Source organism: Columba livia, chromosome 6 (assembly GCF_036013475.1).
Source record: "Columba livia isolate bColLiv1 breed racing homer chromosome 6, bColLiv1.pat.W.v2, whole genome shotgun sequence".
Classification (NCBI taxonomy): Eukaryota; Metazoa; Chordata; class Aves; order Columbiformes; family Columbidae; genus Columba; species Columba livia.
The window spans coordinates 35657960-35667053 of record NC_088607.1 but is presented as its reverse complement, the minus strand read 5'-3'; positions in this window follow the sequence as shown (position 1 = coordinate 35667053).

The window sequence follows — 9094 nt, the reverse complement described above, 5'->3', positions numbered from 1 at the left end:
CCGCTCTGTCAGATTCGCTGGATAATTTTTACTCCTAAACCTTCCACCAAGATGATTTTCAGTGCTTAGAAATTAGTCTTACTCTGCAGAGCTGTCAGTGTCTCCCAGCTGTGTCAGTATGTGCTCCAAGAAATGTGTGAATACATGATATAGTTATTTCATCATCATTCCCTGTGCTTCTCCAGACACCTGGGAGCCTATCTTAAGTGCAGCTTAAGATTCTTCTCCCAGGAATCACTTTTGTTCATTCTTTTTTGGCTTGTTTTCTAGTAACGTAGAAAAGCCCCACAACAAGCTTCTTGTTGTGTTGTTTGGGTTTTTTTAGGCCCTGTAGACACATGGGGAGAGAGATTTTGTGCTCTTGATTTCATGCTTGAAATGGATGGGGGGAGGTTTTGTACTGAGACAAGGAGAAATCAAGACCTCAGAGGTGTTAGAGACCCAATTCTCAGTGGGTTTCTATCCCCCAATGGTAGAAACCGGAAGATTCTTGTACAGGAACGCTGTGCCGAGGTCCCTTGGGCAGGTCTGCAAGGGTTGCAGGTTCCCTTGCAGAAAGGGGAAAAGCAGGGCTTAAAACAGTAGATCTTGGAGAAAACAGAGCACCCACCTGCTGACCTTCCACATTGGCGACCTGCACCCGCGCTCTCAGGTTGGTGCAGAGGTCCCACCTCCATCCCCTGGGCACTGTTCTTCCCTTGAGGATTCCTGGCCCTGTAGCAGCTCATCCTGGACACGTCTGTCCTACCAGGAGGTGGGAGATGACAACGAGCCCTCTGGAAGAGCTGCTGCCTTTGTTGCTTGCGCTGAAGGTGAGTTACAAGCCAACGGTTGCCTCGTCTTCATTTTGGATATGCTCCACGACCCATTTGAGCTCTATTATTAGTAGCTGACGTGCCGGTAGAGTCACTCTCCTCCTAACTCTGCTAATTAATGCTCTGCATGGCAGCTCTTGACCACTAAATAATTTTCAGTGGTATCCAGACCCAACAGCGTGGATGAACCCATCTGTCTTCAGTAGCTCTTGGGTTTCAACATGGGAACAGGAGCCAAAAGTGACAGTAGAAGGGCAGTTTCCTGTCCAGTCCCTTCCTCATCCCCCACAAAACTGACCTTGCTGATGTTTTTACGTTCTGTTCTCCCCACCCCGTATTGTTTGTTGGTTTAACTTGGGCAGTAACTTCAGCTCCTCTCCTTATCTAAAGTGATTATCCTTAGGAAAACAGCGGACAGAGGTAGACAAACAACAGATGATTACCCTCATTCTGTAGGTAAAACGAGAACGTCTTTCTGAAAGAAAATGAAGATCAATAATTATTGATGTCTGAATTACCCTCCTCAGTGCCGAAAATTAACGTTGCCGGTGGTGAACTGTATCTGTGCCTGGTAACGTGAAACTGGCCAGAATTGGATGCTCTACCTCAAAAGCAGGAAGGAGGAGTTACACATTGTGGAAGCGTTTCCCGACCTCACCCAACACCTGGTGTTTTCCTGAAGCGATGAGAAGCCACCGCTGCACGCTCAGCCTTGTTCTGCAGAACGAGAGGCCATCGCTGTCCTGGCCCACCTGCGGGGTTGTTTCCTGGACACCGGCGTGTTATAACAGGGCAAATATTCCATCATGCTGGGAAGTTGCGTCACTTCCTTCCTGCCAGTTTGAATGTGCCCCGAGGTGATTCCTCCTTTGGAGAGATTAATGTGATTTAGGTTGGAGAACTAAAAGGCCTCGGAGGGGCCTCCTGAGATGCTCAAGTCTGTCCCCTGCTCTTGGGTTCCCAGTGGTCTCCCAGTCCATGAACATTGCGAGGGCGGTGGGTTTGGCCTCTAACTCCCATTTCTCATGAAGCACATCCTTTTCTCTTGAATGGGAAGGAAATAAGAGAATAAAGGCCAAGCTTTGAAGAATTGAGCTGGCTGAGCAGCTTTGCTGCTCCCATCAGGTGTTCTACACCATGTCCGCTGTGCTGCCCAAAGACCCATCCCAAGCGGTAAGACCCATTCCTTCTCAGTAAGAAACTGCACTGTCTTGCAGACCTGTTTGTTTTCCCAGCAGTGTTTCGGGGATGATTTTTTCCCCTTCTGTATATCTTAGTGGGTGATACGTGTCCGTATCTGCTGAGAACCCTTCTATCCACCATCTGCCCAAAGCGACCACTCTAAGTTATTTATACAGTGATTAGTTAAAGCTTCAGATGTTTAATGCAACCTTTAAATCACAGCTATTGGTCACATAAAATTTCATTGAGCGGTATCTATCACTTACTGTTTTCCTCAATGTGTGCATATATTTAATTTTCTACAGACCTCTCTTGCCAATGTTTTCTGCTGAGTAAATAGTAAATCGAGGGGCTTCAAAAAGTGTTTTGTTGCATTGCAGTGAGTGACTCGTAAAGTGAACACGGGCTATAAAAATTCATCTTGCAAAAAAGTTGCACTGCTGTATAAATCCCGTCTCTGTGTTAAAAAAAGGCTCAAACCTTAAAATGAAATGTATTTTCTCAGCAAATGTAGCTAGTAAGGCCTCTTACAACCAGCCAGCTTTGAATACACACCCTTGTTGGGTTTGCTTCTGGTTTTTGCCTCTTCTGCCTCAGCTTGTGGTTTGCTTATGGGACAGCATCTGCTTTGTACTGATGATTTAAAACTGTACGTGCAGATTTAAATGTTGAGTCAAAATGTAATGTTCTTCAATTGGCTCAGAAAGCCAAGTTCTTCAGCTCAGCAAAGGAGATGAGAGTTGGAAGAAACGTAGGTAGAAAATGTAAAGCTGAAGTCTAATGAAACAGACTTGATTTTTGGAACAGGTGTTATTGTTATTATAGTAATTAAGAGAAGTGAAAGAAGATTATGCCTGCATCTGCAAGTGGAGTGTCACCGAGAGCTGGGCTGAGCCCAAGTCAGCATAGGCCCTGAAGTGAAGCATTTGGGTATGGAATCTCAAGAGAGATGCCTTGAACGAACCTTGGGGGCCGATTCAGACCCTGGGTGCGCTGAACTGCTCCATGGTGGTCCCGTCTATGACCCAGCTGGACCAGGAGCATGGAGCCTGGAGTTGGGTAGGTTGAGTTCCATCCTAAAGATTCAGGTGCTTCTGTGCACGTGCAATGCAAATCTTCTTTTTTCAGGTGTGTGGGGCAGTTTGGGGAGCTGTGCTTAATTTGTTTGTCCTCGGCTTGGTATTTAGGGACGCTGTTTTGCCGTGCATTTGAAAATGTTGCACTTTGGTTGGTCCGGAGTTGCGATATGTTCCGTAATTAGGTGATTAATTAGAAAACTCTCTGAATATTTCCTCTCCCCCTTTTTTTGAAGTAAGGATGGAGTCAGACTTCCATTTGGCCAAACTGTACCTGATGGGACTAGTAATAAAGACACAGTGGTAGGTGAATGGAGGTGATGGAGGGTCCTACCTGTGTGTCCTCCCAGGCAGCTGTGAGCACTTTACTCCAAGCCCTGTTATAACTAGGGGTTTGACCTCTTTTTGAATACAATTAAAAGCAGTGTAGCTCCTTCCCAGCATTATGTGGTGTAGCACAGGAAAGGTAGAAAACCTCCACGGACTTCAGTGGACCCTTTCCAAGAGCAAGGGAGCTCCTGCTGCATTTAAAGTTTAGAGCCAAAGACTATCTTTCAATACATTGTATTTAACTTTGTCCAATTCCGTTCCCTTTTTCTGCAGTGATAAAACCGCTATTTGCTCTTTCATCTCTCCCCCTTTCTTCTCAAGTAGATTGTGTGCAAACACTGTTTGGGGGCACTAAATCACCCAATGGAACCATGCATTCATAAAATGCTTTATGCCTCCCGCCATCAATATTTCAACGCGCAACACAGGCGCCAGCATTTCATTTTAATTACGCTGCAAATTTCCCCGTCGAGGAGGAAAGCTGAACTCTGCAAGGTAGCCCAGCCTTGTCCCCTCCGTGCCGCGGGAGCGCTGTGACATCCAATTAGCCACTGCGTCTTCTGTTCCTCTGCGTCACGGGGCTGTCTGCGTGCCCACCGGGCTGAACCTGGCCCTGATCGTCCTCCTTCTTGCCACGGGGTGAATAGAGGTCTTGGAGCTCGTGCCCTCGCGTAGCCCTTGCTAGGAGATTTAAGCTTGGAGCTGAGTGGCTGTACAGGAGTCAATATGTTGCACGCACAATTAATGTGCTAACCCTGCTGGAAGATACAGTAGTAGACTTGCTCAAAGTATTAAACTCACAGGTATGTGAGCCAGGATAAAAATATACATGGCAAAATGCTAAAGGAAGGGAGGGGGCTCCCTAATGCAACGGAATATGTCCCTCGTGGTGGTGCTGTTCCATCATTGTCAATTATAAGGAGTGTTAAGTGTTCCTCTGTAGCAGCTGGTGTGGGGTATTATTTTAGAGAGGGCATTAAATGAGATGGCTTATCAGTGTAATTCAATATGACAATTTCTGTGGTCATATCCTGAAGACAGGGGAAAAGGTGGGGAGAGGGAGCAGCAGCCGTGACACGCATAGATGCTAATGGGGAGGGAAAGAGGCATTCGTTTCTTGTTAGCTCATACAAATGTAAATGTACCCATTTATGTAACCTCCCAAAGCTGAGCCGCTCAGCGCCTGGAGAAGCGTTCTTAAAACACACGTCCAAATTAAGATGCCGCGTGTCAGACAAATTGCTTGGTGTAGAAACTTTGTTTGCAAAGTCAACACTTTTCCAAACACCTTTTACAAGAACTTAAAAAAAACATAAGTTGTCTGAGGAAACAAATGTCTGTATGTTGCTGGTGTCAAGGTCCAAGAGGTGATTTTGAAGCCAGAGAAAACCGGGGTCACAACAACCCAATCTTGGATCGCCAAGTGTTGGCATCTTTGGATATGTGCTCATTAAAATGAATTCAAGTCCAGGCAGCACCAAAGGAGTAATTGAACAAATGAATTTACCTATTTTGGCCAGGCTGAGCACAACGATTTGGGATTCTGGGATGGAAGGCTCAGTGTTTCAGGCTGAGCTGGGGAGCGTGGGATGTGTTATGCTTCACCCAGCATCTTACTGCAGCATTTCCTTTGCGGGGGAAGATGCGAAAAGCAAAGTTAAAGCTGTGATCTCTCTTTTTCCCCCCCCCCCTAGGACTGATGTCTCCCTTTTACTCAAAGCTACATCAGGCTCACAGAGCGGATCTCTCAGGTAGTGTTAGCCGTGGGGTAATGAGTATTTTCCTACTCTCTATGTATGCTTAATAACATATATACGATGCCCAACTGATGTTAGGGCAAGAATAGTCACTATTTTGGAGAACCTCTCCTAGAACCGCCTTGAAGTTTCTCTGGAAAGAGTTCTGGGCGAGCCCCACTCTTGCCAAAATGGATTTGGTGTCTGTAAAGACAGAAACTGGGGAAATATGTACAAAGAGGGCCCTGAAATAGAGCTGTTGCATAGAAAGACCATGACAGGTCAATAAGCTTCATCTGCGAGCTGGGAGAGACTCACCTGGGCTGGGAGCTGTTGGAGGACGTGGGATGGGAGGAAAGCCGGGGACACCCCCAAAAAGCATTTCTGAAGAGACGGGACCCGCAGTCCTGCTTGGGGCATGGCGGGTGCCAGATGGGTCACCCTGTGCGTTAACAGGGAAGATTTCCTTGCTTTCTTTCCTTCCTAACAGTCAGTGTTCCTGAACAGGAGAGGTCACAAAGAGCTGGGATGTGTCTGTCTTTGCAGGAGGGGAGCGCTGGCGGGTTTGGGCTGGTTTGCAGAAGGAAAGAGGAGCGTGGATGGGAAGGGTTCTTTGCCGGGTTAATTTGACCCCGCACGGTGCAGCGGTTGCTGTGGTCAGTCCTAAAGAACCTGTGGCTGGTGTGTGTGGCCCATCGATGTCATCAGGGAGGTTGGTTTTGGGGTGAGACCTTTTTATCTGGACCCTGAACAACAGCACAGCAGGAAAAAAGGTAGTGTTTTCTGAGCATGCCCTCCCCAAATACCCATTGGCATGTCCCCCTGCAGCCCAGCAATAAGCAGAAGGCGTGCTTCTGGGTTAGCTGTCCTTGGCTCCTGTTGGAATACAACTCCATCCCGGAGTTGTTTTGCATTTCACCAGGGAGCCTTTTGTCTAAAGGGCATCGCCGCTACGGCTGAGCGGAGCGTGTCCCTGCCCCTGCTCTCTCCAGCGGATATCACGTTTCATTACCCTGATGAGCCCCAGCGAATCCTCCCGCTTGTGTTAATTTGCCCACAAGCCCGCCTGTGTCACGGCCGCAAGAAGCCTGTGACATTTTCTGGCCTCCCTCGTCCCTCCCGCTTCTGAAACCTCTAATAACAATCACAACTTTGTCCTAATGCTTGATTTTTTCTGTTCTTGAAGCCTGGGTGCATTGCTAGGGAGAGGAGCACATAGCGTTGGACGACGACTGCCGTAATGGGATGCGAATGCTGCGTTTCGGAGTGCCCTGCAGGCAAAGCACAGAGCAAGGATTTAAAATTAGATGCGTGGGGGCAGGTGAGAAGTAAACTATTTGTGTTCTCAGTGTGGTGCTGCTCCCTCCCCAGGTCTTCTTTTAATCCATATTTTGTATTGCACTGACTAGTACTGGAGAGTTAAGGCTGTTTCCCAAAATGTTGCTATCCAAAAGTGTGAAATCAGGTGTTCTTCCGCATGTATTCATGTTGGGTTTTTTTACTTTAAATGATGAAACTTCTGCTTTAGTTAATAATACATTTAAATGATGATAATTTTGCTGTTCTGGCGGCCTTGAAGTTGAGCTGTTGAAAAATCAGCGGTGCTTGTATCAGCCTGACCTTAAGGACAGGTTATTCATTTCTGGAGAAGTCAAACAAGCTCTACCAGGACAGAGAAAATTAGCTGCTGATTATCGGTTCTTTTAAGAGATGTGAAGACTCACTCTTTCAACATACTTCTCCCGTGATTATGTCCCTCATCTAACCATCCCAGGAAGGCAATTCAGCATTCCGCCAGGCTTAGCCGTGCCACATGCTTTTGACTGGTTATGGGGCCTTTTGGATAACCATCGTTCTCCGTGTTCAGGTTTCTGAGAGGAAAGGTTAATTCAAGCTGGCTCATAAAAAACCGCTCTGAATGCGCTGAGGTGCTTTGTGCTGAGCGCACGAGCGCCTCGGTCGTGCGTGGACAAGAGTCACTTGTGCACGGAGAACCGGCGGCTGATTGAGAGAGTTTGATGCTCTAAGTGTTGAAGGGGCCGTTGGGTGGGCTTGGCTGTCTCGCAAAGCTGCTGCTGGAGAGCTCTTCAGCAGGAAGAGAGAGGCTGCGACTAAGTGTTCATTGTGTGTTGGATCCAAGACGAAGGGTCGGCGATTGGAGTGAGTGGATCTTACAGGAAATGATCAAAGAGATAAGGATACGCAAGAAAATGACAGGTGAGAGTAACCACTAATGAAACTTGAAGCCCTGAGTGCTTAAAACATGGTGAAGGAGCTCCAGGAGCTTCACTCAGCCCTCGATAAGCAGGGTGGGTGGGTGCTGACCAGTGATGTGCTCCTGCTTGGGACAGGATGGTGGTCTGGGTAGCCACGGTCTGCAAGGATCTTGGGAAGGATGCAGTTGCGGATAGCGTGGGTGTACCATGCACTCCCACGCCTCAGACCTGCTTGATAAGCAAAATCCTTGTTTTTTTTTCCGAGAAAAGGAAAGGCTGGGAGTCTCAGGTGGGCTGGGTAACAGCTCGGAGGCTCACCATGCACTAAGGCTGCTGTCAAGACCCCTTGCTTGGCTTGCTTCACACCTGGGGACGGATCCATAGCACCATGGATCCTGAGCAAGTAGTTTCTGATTCGTATTAACCATTTCAGGATGACCATGAGCCAGCACTGGGCCCTTGTGGCCAGGAAGCCAATGGAACCTGGGGTGGGTTAGAAGGGGGTGGTCAGTAGGTCAGAGAGGTTCTCCTGCCCCTCTGCTCTGCCCTGGGGAGACCACACCTGGAATATTGTGTCCAGTTGTGGCCCCTCAGTTGCAGCAGGACAGGGAACTGCTGGAGAGAGTCCAGCGCAGCCACCAAGATGCTGAAGGGAGTGGAGCATCTCCCGTGTGAGGAAAGGCTGAGGGAGCTGGGGCTCTGGAGCTGGACAAGAGGAGACTGAGGGGTGACTCATTAATGTTTACAGATATATAAAGGTGAGTGTCAGGAGGATGGAGCCAGGCTCTTCTCGGTGACAACCAATGGTAGGACAAGGGGCAATGGGTGTGAACTGGAACGCAAGAGGTTCCATTTAAATTTGGGAAGAAACTTGTTCCTGGTGAGGGTGCCAGAGCCTGGCGCAGGCTGCTCAGGGAGGTTGTGGAGTCTCCTCTGCAGACATTCCAACCCGCCTGGACACCTTCCCGTGTAACCTCATCTGGGTGTTCCTGCTCCATGGGGGGATTGCACTGGATGAGCTTTCCAGGTCCTTTCCAATCCCTAGCATTCTATGATTCCCCTAAGACCAAGGCGGTAGGAAGGTTTCAGGTGCTGTTGAGGAGAATGTTTGGGGTGTCTTGCCTGGGTGCACCAGCTGTTGAGGTGTCTGCTTCTCCCTCCAGGAGCCTGCAGTCCTACCCTTACACTTGAACATCTGGACATCAACGTACCTCTGTGGGACAAAGAAAGATGTAGCCCAGCCTGAGCAGAAGCAGATGATCCAAACGCTCCTAGCCTGGCCAGAAGCTGCTATGGTGAGGGATTTCTAGTCCAAAGAGAAATTTCTTCCCCGGCATCCCTCCGAGACCTTTGTCTTTGCCCTGAAAGGGTTCCTCCCTGCGGGTCGAGTCACGCTTGAAGAAGTGCTTGTTAGAGAAGTACCGCTCAGCTTTGCTTAAAAAAAATGAAGTTGATTTAATAGGGCTGTAGAGTGGCCAGGTATCTGTGTTATTTAAGAGTATTGGCGCTTTGAAGGCCGAGAGCTAAAAGCAATTCATTTTTATTTCGGCTGTTAATTGAAAAATCAGCTGGCTTGCCTTGTTCTTTCTGTTGCTGCTCCTTGTCCTCGGCTCCCTCGTCCCCTGCGATGGGATCACAGCTGTGAACGCAGCACCCCTGCTCTAGGTGTGGCGCAAGGCCAGGCTTTCGCTTGTGGTTTATTGGTTTAATTAACCAGGCTCTCGCTAATACTTCTTTGT